We start from the raw sequence: 16,817 nt of genomic DNA, 5'->3' as shown, positions 1-16,817 counted from the left end.
AAAAGATGTCGCGGTGGCCTTACACTGTACAAAAGAAGCATTTCTTTTTGCAGGTACAATTTTCGTCCTTATGTATACTTTCATTAAAATTTCCAGTGAAAGGCGACGAGCGAGACAGAAATCAAATTTACTACTCAGGTCTTAAGTTCCGATTGGTTTCTAAGTACAAGTTGTGCAAAATATTGCAATGACCTACTTCGTTTACGCGAAACAATATACCAAATAGAAACAACCCCCACCCCCCCCCTAAAAAAAAAAAAACAGACAGACAAACAAACAAAGCAAAACAAATTTAAAACACCATGCATGTCCATGCAGATATTAACAACAACCCCCCCCCCAAAAAAAAAAAAAAAAAAAAAAAATTATATAAAATAGTGCTTCGGCGTGGAATCGAACCTAGGCAGACATGAGCATCAATATAATCTTAAATAAATTGTGATTACTTAGCGAGAAAAGATGAATGCAAAATGTCAATAATTAATTTGAATTATTGTATTATAAAATTGAAGACAGAAAGCTAAAATTAACAAGAGATTACGCCTCATCGAGGCCATGGTTTCACTGAACGTTGAACATCAACCCAGTCCGAATCGACGTGAGCCCTCCATTGCAAGTCAGCTAGCCCACTTCTGGCCCGAAGGCCGGACTCTAAACGTAATCTCCCGGATGCTTTTGCGAACTAAGGGAGGATACGGAATTGGGATCCTAGGCCCGTGTAAAAATTCCACCTTGGCGATGCCATTATAAACAAAGCAGTGTCTGTCATCCGATCGGCGCGATTCACACAGCCTGACAACAAACACCGACGCGCAGTGCTGTCTTCCAACCGTTCAGGCCACCACGCCAGCCTGGTGATTCTTGGGTCGAAATAATACTTCCAGTTCCAGATTGTTCCAAAACAATGTGATATGAATGCATACCGTGCCCCAATTGAAGTATTGTACATTCGCACAAAAGTTTAACCGTGAAAGAAGAAACACGAAAAACAAAAAAACAAAAACACGAAAAAAAACAACAAAAAAACACACGAAAAGACAAGTAAATTAAAAGCACACACACATACACACACAAGACGTAAAATGACTTAACGCAGTGCTTGTTTTGGCATATTTCCAGTCACCACGATCGTTTTGAATGCCTTGATGTGGAAGCACATAAATCAAAGTAGAGATGATGTGCAAATAAGGAGGATTGGAGGTGACACAGAGCATTTCATAAATTCTGTGTTTAAATCTGGATATGTTTCTCCGTGCGAGCAGACGGTTCAGTGTGCTTAACTTGCTCCTCTTCTAGCCCAAAGTCTAAACTGCGTCATGATATAGAAATGCGCATGCACCCTGACAGGCCAAGCCCTCAGATATCAACGGGGGAATGGGGGGGGGGGTCTGATATGTCAGTTGACAACTTCTAGCTATACTTTAGCGGACCCAAAACGTGACGGACTTATAGTGTGTAAGATAATGGAACGATTACTTCTGGTATGACACTTACAACAGCTATAAAATAGAAAGCTCCCGATGGATCTTTTAAAGTCCAAATTTTAAAGGGGGAAAAAAAAGAGGCAATATTTTGAGATAAAAAGACAACATTGTGAGATTTGGGGACACTGTTTTTCTTTCCTATGTCCTTATTAAGCCACCGTACAATGCTGACATATTGTGCACACACAATTAAACTGCCGCATGCAACCATCACAGTAGTCTACTGCTGTACACATGCAAGTAAAGGTTTAGTAGCTACAGCGTGATAATCTGACGTCTATCTTGTCCGTGCGCACATGCAAACAGTTATACAAGAGCGCTCACAAGAATATTTAGCACAAAATCAGAAGCGCGCGCTCCGAAATATTTGTCTGCATTGCATGCTGTACGTACATAATACCTCCGTGCGCGCGTGTGCGTTGATCTATATACGAGTGTTTACTATACCGTCACACACAGTGGATTTTCAATGGAAAATATTTGTTGTCATTTTGTAGGCGTCCATATCAACACGTACTGTACTGGGCAGTTCTCTCTTCGTTGCAAGCAGTGTGGTCTAGACGTTGGATATATCTTGACGTCGTTCCTCGCCTTAATTTAGTTGTTCGAACGACTACAATGACGGCCCGGGGTTGCAGAGAAGAAAAGGACGACATTTCAAGACATCGTAAACATAACGTGATTACGGTTAGTGATATTTTACATTATCTGAAGTTGTCTGTATGCATGTATGTCTGTCTGTGAAGTTAGCCTATGCATAGTCTGCAACGTATACCTAGTCTAGGCCTATCAGTATATATGCCTTACTTTTGACAACAGTTTTATGCACAACGAGAACAGTGTTACGTCATGGATATGTACCTATGAGCAACTGAGGCATTTTGACGGCACTTAATGCTTTCTGGGATCAGTGTAGAAAAGTCTGTAGGAGAGTTAAAATACGTTCGGTCGGGATTGCGCCAGTAATATGTCGGTTACTTCTTGTAGGTGCCAGACGTGGCACGAGAAGTTGAGAGCGCCATCGATGGCCATCTTCTACATGTCATCTATCCATTAGCGGCAGGGCTATTATTCACGATGTTACCATAGCAATGGAGCGTTAGATTTTAGATTCAAAACGGAGCTATTTTAAATGAATATACAAGTCCCATGGAATTGTCGTGAATTTCATATTTGCTTTGGTCATAATACGTTAACTACAGAGTAAAAGCTAGATAAGGTAGAAATTAGATAGATTTATTCGACAATGAGTAAAGTTTACCGGTAGAAAGTCCTAGTATGTCATAATTAAATCCTCCGCGCTACTAGGTTTAGTTCTCGGCTAAGTCTGCTGTATTCGCATTATCTGCTTTGTGTACCGTCATGAATACCGCACGTTTCGATCGTTGTTAATGCACGGAGAGCTCGTGGCATTGTTTATAACGTTACCGTACCTGTTTGTATCACACTGTCTTTCAAACGCCTGCCTCAGTAAATCAGCATTTAAGAAATGTGAAGTTGTTCTAACAGGAGCATAGCTGTTTCCACACTTAACGGTTTATAATATAAAGGCTAAGTAATGACACAACATTCCCGAAGAACAAATATTATCAAGATTGTCAGAAAAGATGTCGCGGTGGCCTTACACTGTACAAAAGAAGCATTTCTTTTTGCAGGTACAATTTTCGTCCTTATGTATACTTTCATTAAAATTTCCAGTGAAAGGCGACGAGCGAGACAGAAATCAAATTTACTACTCAGGTCTTAAGTTCCGATTGGTTTCTAAGTACAAGTTGTGCAAAATATTGCAATGACCTACTTCGTTTACGCGAAACAATATACCAAATAGAAACAACCCCCACCCCCCCCCTAAAAAAAAAAAAACAGACAGACAAACAAACAAAGCAAAACAAATTTAAAACACCATGCATGTACATGCAGATATTAACAACAACCCCCCCCCAAAAAAAAAAAAAAAAAAAAAAATTATATAAAATAGTGCTTCGGCGTGGATTCGAACCTAGGCAGACATGAGCATCAATATAATCTTAAATAAATTGTGATTACTTAGCGAGAAAAAGATGAATGCAAAATGTCAATAATTAATTTGAATTATTGTATTATAAAATTGAAGACAGAAAGCTAAAATTAACAAGAGATTACGCCTCATCGAGGCCATGGTTTCACTGAACGTTGAACATCAACCCAGTCCGAATCGACGTGAGCCCTCCATTGCAAGTCAGCTAGCCCACTTCTGGCCCGAAGGCCGGACTCTAAACGTAATCTCCCGGATGCTTTTGCGAACTAAGGGAGGATACGGAATTGGGATCCTAGGCCCGTGTAAAAATTCCACCTTGGCGATGCCATTATAAACAAAGCAGTGTCTGTCATCCGATCGGCGCGATTCACACAGCCTGACAACAAACACCGACGCGCAGTGCTGTCTTCCAACCGTTCAGGCCACCACGCCAGCCTGGTGATTCTTGGGTCGAAATAATACTTCCAGTTCCAGATTGTTCCAAAACAATGTGATATGAACGCATACCGTGCCCCAATTGGAGTATTGTACATTCGCACAAAAGTTTAACCGTGAAAGAAGAAACACGAAAAACAAAAAAACAAAAACACGAAAAAAAACAACAAAAAAACACACGAAAAGACAAGTAAATTAAAAGCACACACACATATACACACAAGACGTAAAATGACTTAACGCAGTGCTTGTTTTGGCATATTTCCAGTCACCACGATCGTTTTGAATGCCTTGATGTGGAAGCACATAAATCAAAGTAGAGATGATGTGCAAATAAGGAGGATTGGAGGTGACACAGAGCATTTCATAAATTCTGTGTTTAAATCTGGATATGTTTCTCCGTGCGAGCAGACGGTTCAGTGTGCTTAACTTGCTCCTCTTCTAGCCCAAAGTCTAAACTGCGTCATGATATAGAAATGCGCATGCACCCTGACAGGCCAAGCCCTCAGATATCAACGGGGGAATGGGGGGGGGGGTCTGATATGTCAGTTGACAACTTCTAGCTATACTTTAGCGGACCCAAAACGTGACGGACTTATAGTGTGTAAGATAATGGAACGATTACTTCTGGTATGACACTTACAACAGCTATAAAATAGAAAGCTCCCGATGGATCTTTTAAAGTCCAAATTTTAAAGGGGAAAAAAAAGAGGCAATATTTTGAGATAAAAAGACAACATTGTGAGATTTGGGGACACTGTTTTTCTTTCCTATGTCCTTATTAAGCCACCGTACAATGCTGACATATTGTGCACACACAATTAAACTGCCGCATGCAACCATCACAGTAGTCTACTGCTGTACACATGCAAGTAAAGGTTTAGTAGCTACAGCGTGATAATCTGACGTCTATCTTGTCCGTGCGCACATGCAAACAGTTATACAAGAGCGCTCACAAGAATATTCAGCACAAAATCAGAAGCGCGCGCTCCGAAATATTTGTCTGCATTGCATGCTGTACGTACATAATACCTCCGTGCGCGCGTGTGCGTTGATCTATATACGAGTGTTTACTATACCGTCACACACAGTGGATTTTCAATGGAAAATATTTGTTGTCATTTTGTAGGCGTCCATATCAACACGTACTGTACTGGGCAGTTCTCTCTTCGTTGCAAGCAGTGTGGTCTAGACGTTGGATATATCTTGACGTCGTTCCTCGCCTTAATTTAGTTGTTCGAACGACTACAATGACGGCCCGGGGTTGCAGAGAAGAAAAGGACGACATTTCAAGACATCGTAAACATAACGTGATTACGGTTAGTGATATTTTACATTATCTGAAGTTGTCTGTATGCATGTATGTCTGTCTGTGAAGTTAGCCTATGCATAGTCTGCAACGTATACCTAGTCTAGGCCTATCAGTATATATGCCTTACTTTTGACAACAGTTTTATGCACAACGAGAACAGTGTTACGTCATGGATATGTACCTATGAGCAACTGAGGCATTTTGACGGCACTTAATGCTTTCTGGGATCAGTGTAGAAAAGTCTGTAGGAGAGTTAAAATACGTTCGGTCGGGATTGCGCCAGTAATATGTCGGTTACTTCTTGTAGGTGCCAGACGTGGCACGAGAAGTTGAGAGCGCCATCGATGGCCATCTTCTACATGTCATCTATCCATTAGCGGCAGGGCTATTATTCACGATGTTACCATAGCAATGGAGCGTTAGATTTTAGATTCAAAACGGAGCTATTTTAAATGAATATACAAGTCCCATGGAATTGTCGTGAATTTCATATTTGCTTTGGTCATAATACGTTAAATACAGAGTAAAAGCTAGATAAGGTAGAAATTAGATAGATTTATTCGACAATGAGTAAAGTTTACCGGTAGAAAGTCCTAGTATGTCATAATTAAATCCTCCGCGCTACTAGGTTTAGTTCTCGGCTAAGTCTGCTGTATTCGCATTATCTGCTTTGTGTACCGTCATGAATACCGCACGTTTCGATCGTTGTTAATGCACGGAGAGCTCGTGGCATTGTTTATAACGTTACCGTACCTGTTTGTATCACACTGTCTTTCAAACGCCTGCCTCAGTAAATCAGCATTTAAGAAATGTGAAGTTGTTCTAACAGGAGCATAGCTGTTTCCACACTTAACGGTTTATAATATAAAGGCTAAGTAATGACACAACATTCCCGAAGAACAAATATTATCAAGATTGTCAGAAAAGATGTCGCGGTGGCCTTACACTGTACAAAAGAAGCATTTCTTTTTGCAGGTACAATTTTCGTCCTTATGTATACTTTCATTAAAATTTCCAGTGAAAGGCGACGAGCGAGACAGAAATCAAATTTACTACTCAGGTCTTAAGTTCCGATTGGTTTCTAAGTACAAGTTGTGCAAAATATTGCAATGACCTACTTCGTTTACGCGAAACAATATACCAAATAGAAACAACCCCCACCCCCCCCCCTAAAAAAAAAAAACAGACAGACAAACAAACAAAGCAAAACAAATTTAAAACACCATGCATGTACATGCAGATATTAACAACAACCCCCCCAAAAAAAAAAAAAAAAAAAAAATTATATAAAATAGTGCTTCGGCGTGGATTCGAACCTAGGCAGACATGAGCATCAATATAATCTTAAATAAATTGTGATTACTTAGCGAGAAAAAGATGAATGCAAAATGTCAATAATTAATTTGAATTATTGTATTATAAAATTGAAGACAGAAAGCTAAAATTAACAAGAGATTACGCCTCATCGAGGCCATGGTTTCACTGAACGTTGAACATCAACCCAGTCCAAATCGACGTGAGCCCTCCATTGCAAGTCAGCTAGCCCACTTCTGGCCCGAAGGCCGGACTCTAAACGTAATCTCCCGGATGCTTTTGCGAACTAAGGGAGGATACGGAATTGGGATCCTAGGCCCGTGTAAAAATTCCACCTTGGCGATGCCATTATAAACAAAGCAGTGTCTGTCATCCGATCGGCGCGATTCACACAGCCTGACAACAAACACCGACGCGCAGTGCTGTCTTCCAACCGTTCAGGCCACCACGCCAGCCTGGTGATTCTTGGGTCGAAATAATACTTCCAGTTCCAGATTGTTCCAAAACAATGTGATATGAATGCATACCGTGCCCCAATTGGAGTATTGTACATTCGCACAAAAGTTTAACCGTGAAAGAAGAAACACGAAAAACAAAAAAACAAAAACACGAAAAAAAAACAACAAAAAAACACACGAAAAGACAAGTAAATTAAAAGCATACACACACAAGACGTAAAATGACTTAACGCAGTGCTTGTTTTGGCATATTTCCAGTCACCACGATCGTTTTGAATGCCTTGATGTGGAAGCACATAAATCAAAGTAGAGATGATGTGCAAATAAGGAGGATTGGAGGTGACACAGAGCATTTCATAAATTCTGTGTTTAAATCTGGATATGTTTCTCCGTGCGAGCAGACGGTTCAGTGTGCTTAACTTGCTCCTCTTCTAGCCCAAAGTCTAAACTGCGTCATGATATAGAAATGCGCATGCACCCTGACAGGCCAAGCCCTCAGATATCAACGGGGGAATGGGGGGGGGGTCTGATATGTCAGTTGACAACTTCTAGCTATACTTTAGCGGACCCAAAACGTGACGGACTTATAGTGTGTAAGATAATGGAACGATTACTTCTGGTATGACACTTACAACAGCTATAAAATAGAAAGCTCCCGATGGATCTTTTAAAGTCCAAATTTTAAAGGGGAAAAAAAAAGAGGCAATATTTTGAGATAAAAAGACAACATTGTGAGATTTGGGGACACTGTTTTTCTTTCCTATGTCCTTATTAAGCCACCGTACAATGCTGACATATTGTGCACACACAATTAAACTGCCGCATGCAACCATCACAGTAGTCTACTGCTGTACACATGCAAGTAAAGGTTTAGTAGCTACAGCGTGATAATCTGACGTCTATCTTGTCCGTGCGCACATGCAAACAGTTATACAAGAGCGCTCACAAGAATATTCAGCACAAAATCAGAAGCGCGCGCTCCGAAATATTTGTCTGCATTGCATGCTGTACGTACATAATACCTCCGTGCGCGCGTGTGCGTTGATCTATATACGAGTGTTTACTATACCGTCACACACAGTGGATTTTCAATGGAAAATATTTGTTGTCATTTTGTAGGCGTCCATATCAACACGTACTGTACTGGGCAGTTCTCTCTTCGTTGCAAGCAGTGTGGTCTAGACGTTGGATATATCTTGACGTCGTTCCTCGCCTTAATTTAGTTGTTCGAACGACTACAATGACGGCCCGGGGTTGCAGAGAAGAAAAGGACGACATTTCAAGACATCGTAAACATAACGTGATTACGGTTAGTGATATTTTACATTATCTGAAGTTGTCTGTATGCATGTATGTCTGTCTGTGAAGTTAGCCTATGCATAGTCTGCAACGTATACCTAGTCTAGGCCTATCAGTATATATGCCTTACTTTTGACAACAGTTTTATGCACAACGAGAACAGTGTTACGTCATGGATATGTACCTATGAGCAACTGAGGCATTTTGACGGCACTTAATGCTTTCTGGGATCAGTGTAGAAAAGTCTGTAGGAGAGTTAAAATACGTTCGGTCGGGATTGCGCCAGTAATATGTCGGTTACTTCTTGTAGGTGCCAGACGTGGCACGAGAAGTTGAGAGCGCCATCGATGGCCATCTTCTACATGTCATCTATCCATTAGCGGCAGGGCTATTATTCACGATGTTACCATAGCAATGGAGCGTTAGATTTTAGATTCAAAACGGAGCTATTTTAAATGAATATACAAGTCCCATGGAATTGTCGTGAATTTCATATTTGCTTTGGTCATAATACGTTAAATACAGAGTAAAACTAGATAAGGTAGAAATTAGATAGATTTATTCGACAATGAGTAAAGTTTACCGGTAGAAAGTCCTAGTATGTCATAATTAAATCCTCCGCGCTACTAGGTTTAGTTCTCGGCTAAGTCTGCTGTATTCGCATTATCTGCTTTGTGTACCGTCATGAATACCGCACGTTTCGATCGTTGTTAATGCACGGAGAGCTCGTGGCATTGTTTATAACGTTACCGTACCTGTTTGTATCACACTGTCTTTCAAACGCCTGCCTCAGTAAATCAGCATTTAAGAAATGTGAAGTTGTTCTAACAGGAGCATAGCTGTTTCCACACTTAACGGTTTATAATATAAAGGCTAAGTAATGACACAACATTCCCGAAGAACAAATATTATCAAGATTGTCAGAAAAGATGTCGCGGTGGCCTTACACTGTACAAAAGAAGCATTTCTTTTTGCAGGTACAATTTTCGTCCTTATGTATACTTTCATTAAAATTTCCAGTGAAAGGCGACGAGCGAGACAGAAATCAAATTTACTACTCAGGTCTTAAGTTCCGATTGGTTTCTAAGTACAAGTTGTGCAAAATATTGCAATGACCTACTTCGTTTACGCGAAACAATATACCAAATAGAAACAACCCCCACCCCCCCCCAAAAAAAAAACAGACAAACAAACAAACAAAGCAAAACAAATTTAAAACACCATGCATGTACATGCAGATATTAACAACAGCCCCCCCCCCCAAAAAAAAAAAAAAAAAAATTATATAAAATAGTGCTTCGGCGTGGAATCGAACCTAGGCAGACATGAGCATCAATATAATCTTAAATAAATTGTGATTACTTAGCGAGAAAAAGATGAATGCAAAATGTCAATAATTAATTTGAATTATTGTATTATAAAATTGAAGACAGAAAGCTAAAATTAACAAGAGATTACGCCTCATCGAGGCCATGGTTTCACTGAACGTTGAACATCAACCCAGTCCGAATCGACGTGAGCCCTCCATTGCAAGTCAGCTAGCCCACTTCTGGCCCGAAGGCCGGACTCTAAACGTAGTCTCCCGGATGCTTTTGCGAACTAAGGGAGGATACGGAATTGGGATCCTAGGCCCGTGTAAAAATTCCACCTTGGCGATGCCATTATAAACAAAGCAGTGTCTGTCATCCGATCGGCGCGATTCACACAGCCTGACAACAAACACCGACGCGCAGTGCTGTCTTCCAACCGTTCAGGCCACCACGCCAGCCTGGTGATTCTTGGGTCGAAATAATACTTCCAGTTCCAGATTGTTCCAAAACAATGTGATATGAATGCATACCGTGCCCCAACTGGAGTATTGTACATTCGCACAAAAGTTTAACCGTGAAAGAAGAAACACGAAAAACAAAAAAACAAAAACACGAAAAAAAACAACAAAAAAACACACGAAAAGACAAGTAAATTAAAAGCACACACACATACACACACAAGACGTAAAATGACTTAACGCAGTGCTTGTTTTGGCATATTTCCAGTCACCACGATCGTTTTGAATGCCTTGATGTGGAAGCACATAAATCAAAGTAGAGATGATGTGCAAATAAGGAGGATTGGAGGTGACACAGAGCATTTCATAAATTCTGTGTTTAAATCTGGATATGTTTCTCCGTGCGAGCAGACGGTTCAGTGTGCTTAACTTGCTCCTCTTCTAGCCCAAAGTCTAAACTGCGTCATGATATAGAAATGCGCATGCACCCTGACAGGCCAAGCCCTCAGATATCAACGGGGGAATGGGGGGGGGGTCTGATATGTCAGTTGACAACTTCTAGCTATACTTTAGCGGACCCAAAACGTGACGGACTTATAGTGTGTAAGATAATGGAACGATTACTTCTGGTATGACACTTACAACAGCTATAAAATAGAAAGCTCCCGATGGATCTTTTAAAGTCCAAATTTTAAAGGGGAAAAAAAAAGAGGCAATATTTTGAGATAAAAAGACAACATTGTGAGATTTGGGGACACTGTTTTTCTTTCCTATGTCCTTATTAAGCCACCGTACAATGCTGACATATTGTGCACACACAATTAAACTGCCGCATGCAACCATCACAGTAGTCTACTGCTGTACACATGCAAGTAAAGGTTTAGTAGCTACAGCGTGATAATCTGACGTCTATCTTGTCCGTGCGCACATGCAAACAGTTATACAAGAGCGCTCACAAGAATATTCAGCACAAAATCAGAAGCGCGCGCTCCGAAATATTTGTCTGCATTGCATGCTGTACGTACATAATACCTCCGTGCGCGCGTGTGCGTTGATCTATATACGAGTGTTTACTATACCGTCACACACAGTGGATTTTCAATGGAAAATATTTGTTGTCATTTTGTAGGCGTCCATATCAACACGTACTGTACTGGGCAGTTCTCTCTTCGTTGCAAGCAGTGTGGTCTAGACGTTGGATATATCTTGACGTCGTTCCTCGCCTTAATTTAGTTGTTCGAACGACTACAATGACGGCCCGGGGTTGCAGAGAAGAAAAGGACGACATTTCAAGACATCGTAAACATAACGTGATTACGGTTAGTGATATTTTACATTATCTGAAGTTGTCTGTATGCATGTATGTCTGTCTGTGAAGTTAGCCTATGCATAGTCTGCAACGTATACCTAGTCTAGGCCTATCAGTATATATGCCTTACTTTTGACAACAGTTTTATGCACAACGAGAACAGTGTTACGTCATGGATATGTACCTATGAGCAACTGAGGCATTTTGACGGCACTTAATGCTTTCTGGGATCAGTGTAGAAAAGTCTGTAGGAGAGTTAAAATACGTTCGGTCGGGATTGCGCCAGTAATATGTCGGTTACTTCTTGTAGGTGCCAGACGTGGCACGAGAAGTTGAGAGCGCCATCGATGGCCATCTTCTACATGTCATCTATCCATTAGCGGCAGGGCTATTATTCACGATGTTACCATAGCAATGGAGCGTTAGATTTTAGATTCAAAACGGAGCTATTTTAAATGAATATACAAGTCCCATGGAATTGTCGTGAATTTCATATTTGCTTTGGTCATAATACGTTAAATACAGAGTAAAAGCTAGATAAGGTAGAAATTAGATAGATTTATTCGACAATGAGTAAAGTTTACCGGTAGAAAGTCCTAGTATGTCATAATTAAATCCTCCGCGCTACTAGGTTTAGTTCTCGGCTAAGTCTGCTGTATTCGCATTATCTGCTTTGTGTACCGTCATGAATACCGCACGTTTCGATCGTTGTTAATGCACGGAGAGCTCGTGGCATTGTTTATAACGTTACCGTACCTGTTTGTATCACACTGTCTTTCAAACGCCTGCCTCAGTAAATCAGCATTTAAGAAATGTGAAGTTGTTCTAACAGGAGCATAGCTGTTTCCACACTTAACGGTTTATAATATAAAGGCTAAGTAATGACACAACATTCCCGAAGAACAAATATTATCAAGATTGTCAGAAAAGATGTCGCGGTGGCCTTACACTGTACAAAAGAAGCATTTCTTTTTGCAGGTACAATTTTCGTCCTTATGTATACTTTCATTAAAATTTCCAGTGAAAGGCGACGAGCGAGACAGAAATCAAATTTACTACTCAGGTCTTAAGTTCCGATTGGTTTCTAAGTACAAGTTGTGCAAAATATTGCAATGACCTACTTCGTTTACGCGAAACAATATACCAAATAGAAACAACCCCCACCCCCCCCCAAAAAAAAAAACAGACAGACAAACAAACAAAGCAAAACAAATTTAAAACACCATGCATGTACATGCAGATATTAACAACAGCCCCCCCCCCCCAAAAAAAAAAAAAAAAAAATTATATAAAATAGTGCTTCGGCGTGGAATCGAACCTAGGCAGACATGAGCATCAATATAATCTTAAATAAATTGTGATTACTTAGCGAGAAAAAGATGAATGCAAAATGTCAATAATTAATTTGAATTATTGTATTATAAAATTGAAGACAGAAAGCTAAAATTAACAAGAGATTACGCCTCATCGAGGCCATGGTTTCACTGAACGTTGAACATCAACCCAGTCCGAATCGACGTGAGCCCTCCATTGCAAGTCAGCTAGCCCACTTCTGGCCCGAAGGCCGGACTCTAAACGTAATCTCCCGGATGCTTTTGCGAACTAAGGGAGGATACGGAATTGGGATCCTAGGCCCGTGTAAAAATTCCACCTTGGCGATGCCATTATAAACAAAGCAGTGTCTGTCATCCGATCGGCGCGATTCACACAGCCTGACAACAAACACCGACGCGCAGTGCTGTCTTCTAACCGTTCAGGCCACCACGCCAGCCTGGTGATTCTTGGGTCGAAATAATACTTCCAGTTCCAGATTGTTCCAAAACAATGTGATATGAATGCATACCGTGCCCCAATTGGAGTATTGTACATTCGCACAAAAGTTTAACCGTGAAAGAAGAAACACGAAAAACAAAAAAACAAAAACACGAAAAAAACAACAAAAAAACACACGAAAAGACAAGTAAATTAAAAGCACACACACATACACACACAAGACGTAAAATGACTTAACGCAGTGCTTGTTTTGGCATATTTCCAGTCACCACGATCGTTTTGAATGCCTTGATGTGGAAGCACATAAATCAAAGTAGAGATGATGTGCAAATAAGGAGGATTGGAGGTGACACAGAGCATTTCATAAATTCTGTGTTTAAATCTGGATATGTTTCTCCGTGCGAGCAGACGGTTCAGTGTGCTTAACTTGCTCCTCTTCTAGCCCAAAGTCTAAACTGCGTCATGATATAGAAATGCGCATGCACCCTGACAGGCCAAGCCCTCAGATATCAACGGGGGAATGGGGGGGGGTCTGATATGTCAGTTGACAACTTCTAGCTATACTTTAGCGGACCCAAAACGTGACGGACTTATAGTGTGTAAGATAATGGAACGATTACTTCTGGTATGACACTTACAACAGCTATAAAATAGAAAGCTCCCGATGGATCTTTTAAAGTCCAAATTTTAAAGGGGAAAAAAAAAGAGGCAATATTTTGAGATAAAAAGACAACATTGTGAGATTTGGGGACACTGTTTTTCTTTCCTATGTCCTTATTAAGCCACCGTACAATGCTGACATATTGTGCACACACAATTAAACTGCCGCATGCAACCATCACAGTAGTCTACTGCTGTACACATGCAAGTAAAGGTTTAGTAGCTACAGCGTGATAATCTGACGTCTATCTTGTCCGTGCGCACATGCAAACAGTTATACAAGAGCGCTCACAAGAATATTCAGCACAAAATCAGAAGCGCGCGCTCCGAAATATTTGTCTGCATTGCATGCTGTACGTACATAATACCTCCGTGCGCGCGTGTGCGTTGATCTATATACGAGTGTTTACTATACCATTCACACACAGTGGATTTTCAATGGAAAATATTTGTTGTCATTTTGTAGGCGTCCATATCAACACGTACTGTACTAGGCAGTGCTCTCTTCATTGCAAGCAGTGTGGTCTAGACGTTGGATATATCTTGACGTAGTTCCTCGCCTTAATTTAGTTGTTCGAACGACTACAATGACGGCCCGGGGTTGCAGAGAAGAAAAGGACGACATTTCAAGACATCGTAAACATAACGTGATTACGGTTAGTGATATTTTACATTATCTGAAGTTGTCTGTATGCATGTATGTCTGTCTGTGAAGTTAGCCTATGCATAGTCTGCAACGTATACCTAGTCTAGGCCTATCAGTATATATGCCTTACTTTTGACAACAGTTTTATGCACAACGAGAACAGTGTTACGTCATGGATATGTACCTATGAGCAACTGAGGCATTTTGACGGCACTTAATGCTTTCTGGGATCAGTGTAGAAAAGTCTGTAGGAGAGTTAAAATACGTTCGGTCGGGATTGCGCCAGTAATATGTCGGTTACTTCTTGTAGGTGCCAGACGTGGCACGAGAAGTTGAGAGCGCCATCGATGGCCATCTTCTACATGTCATCTATCCATTAGCGGCAGGGCTATTATTCACGATGTTACCATAGCAATGGAGCGTTAGATTTTAGATTCAAAACGGAGCTATTTTAAATGAATATACAAGTCCCATGGAATTGTCGTGAATTTCATATTTGCTTTGGTCATAATACGTTAAATACAGAGTAAAAGCTAGATAAGGTAGAAATTAGATAGATTTATTCGACAATGAGTAAAGTTTACCGGTAGAAAGTCCTAGTATGTCATAATTAAATCCTCCGCGCTACTAGGTTTAGTTCTCGGCTAAGTCTGCTGTATTCGCATTATCTGCTTTGTGTACCGTCATGAATACCGCACGTTTCGATCGTTGTTAATGCACGGAGAGCTCGTGGCATTGTTTATAACGTTACCGTACCTGTTTGTATCACACTGTCTTTCAAACGCCTGCCTCAGTAAATCAGCATTTAAGAAATGTGAAGTTGTTCTAACAGGAGCATAGCTGTTTCCACACTTAACGGTTTATAATATAAAGGCTAAGTAATGACACAACATTCCCGAAGAACAAATATTATCAAGATTGTCAGAAAAGATGTCGCGGTGGCCTTACACTGTACAAAAGAAGCATTTCTTTTTGCAGGTACAATTTTCGTCCTTATGTATACTTTCATTAAAATTTCCAGTGAAAGGCGACGAGCGAGACAGAAATCAAATTTACTACTCAGGTCTTAAGTTCCGATTGGTTTCTAAGTACAAGTTGTGCAAAATATTGCAATGACCTACTTCGTTTACGCGAAACAATATACCAAATAGAAACAACCCCCACCCCCCCCCTAAAAAAAAAAAAACAGACAGACAAACAAACAAAGCAAAACAAATTTAAAACACCATGCATGTACATGCAGATATTAACAACAACCCCCCCCCCCCCCAAAAAAAAAAAAAAAAAAAAAATTATATAAAATAGTGCTTCGGCGTGGAATCGAACCTAGGCAGACATGAGCATCAATATAATCTTAAATAAATTGTGATTACTTAGCGAGAAAAAGATGAATGCAAAATGTCAATAATTAATTTGAATTATTGTATTATAAAATTGAAGACAGAAAGCTAAAATTAACAAGAGATTACGCCTCATCGAGGCCATGGTTTCACTGAACGTTGAACATCAACCCAGTCCGAATCGACGTGAGCCCTCCATTGCAAGTCAGCTAGCCCACTTCTGGCCCGAAGGCCGGACTCTAAACGTAATCTCCCGGATGCTTTTGCGAACTAAGGGAGGATACGGAATTGGGATCCTAGGCCCGTGTAAAAATTCCACCTTGGCGATGCCATTATAAACAAAGCAGTGTCTGTCATCCGATCGGCGCGATTCACACAGCCTGACAACAAACACCGACGCGCAGTGCTGTCTTCCAACCGTTCAGGCCACCACGCCAGCCTGGTGATTCTTGGGTCGAAATAATACTTCCAGTTCCAGATTGTTCCAAAACAATGTGATATGAATGCATACCGTGCCCCAATTGGAGTATTGTACATTCGCACAAAAAGTTTAACCGTGAAAGAAAGAAAAATAAATAAAATAAAAGAAGAACAAAAGCACACACACACATACGCACACACACACGTTACGATCGCAGGATCCTTGAGCCTTCGGCAAGGAACCAAAAAGGAAAAAATGTTTTGGGCGCATTTTGAGCCAATATGCGCCAAGAAGGGGTTGGGGTTTGTGGTTTTTTATCTTAAGGCAGCTCGAAAACTCGGAAATATCTTTTTTTTTCATTGGCGGAAATTCTCTAAATGCAGTCAAAGCGAAAAAGTGTTTTGGGAGCATCCCATTCAATATGCGTGAAGCTATTTTCACTAAGTGCAGGTGGAAAACGCGGGATTTTGTTTTACAATTGCAAAACTAGGATTTTGTCAAGGGAGGTGAAAAAGTGTTTTATATAGGCGCATTTTAGAAAATATTCGACAGGAACGGGTGGGAAGGGGGTTTCTACAATG

This window comes from Apostichopus japonicus, chromosome 14 (assembly GCF_037975245.1).
Source record: "Apostichopus japonicus isolate 1M-3 chromosome 14, ASM3797524v1, whole genome shotgun sequence".
Taxonomy (NCBI): Eukaryota; Metazoa; Echinodermata; class Holothuroidea; order Aspidochirotida; family Stichopodidae; genus Apostichopus; species Apostichopus japonicus.
The sequence above is the reverse complement of the archived record's forward strand: the minus strand, read 5'-3'. Positions refer to the sequence as shown.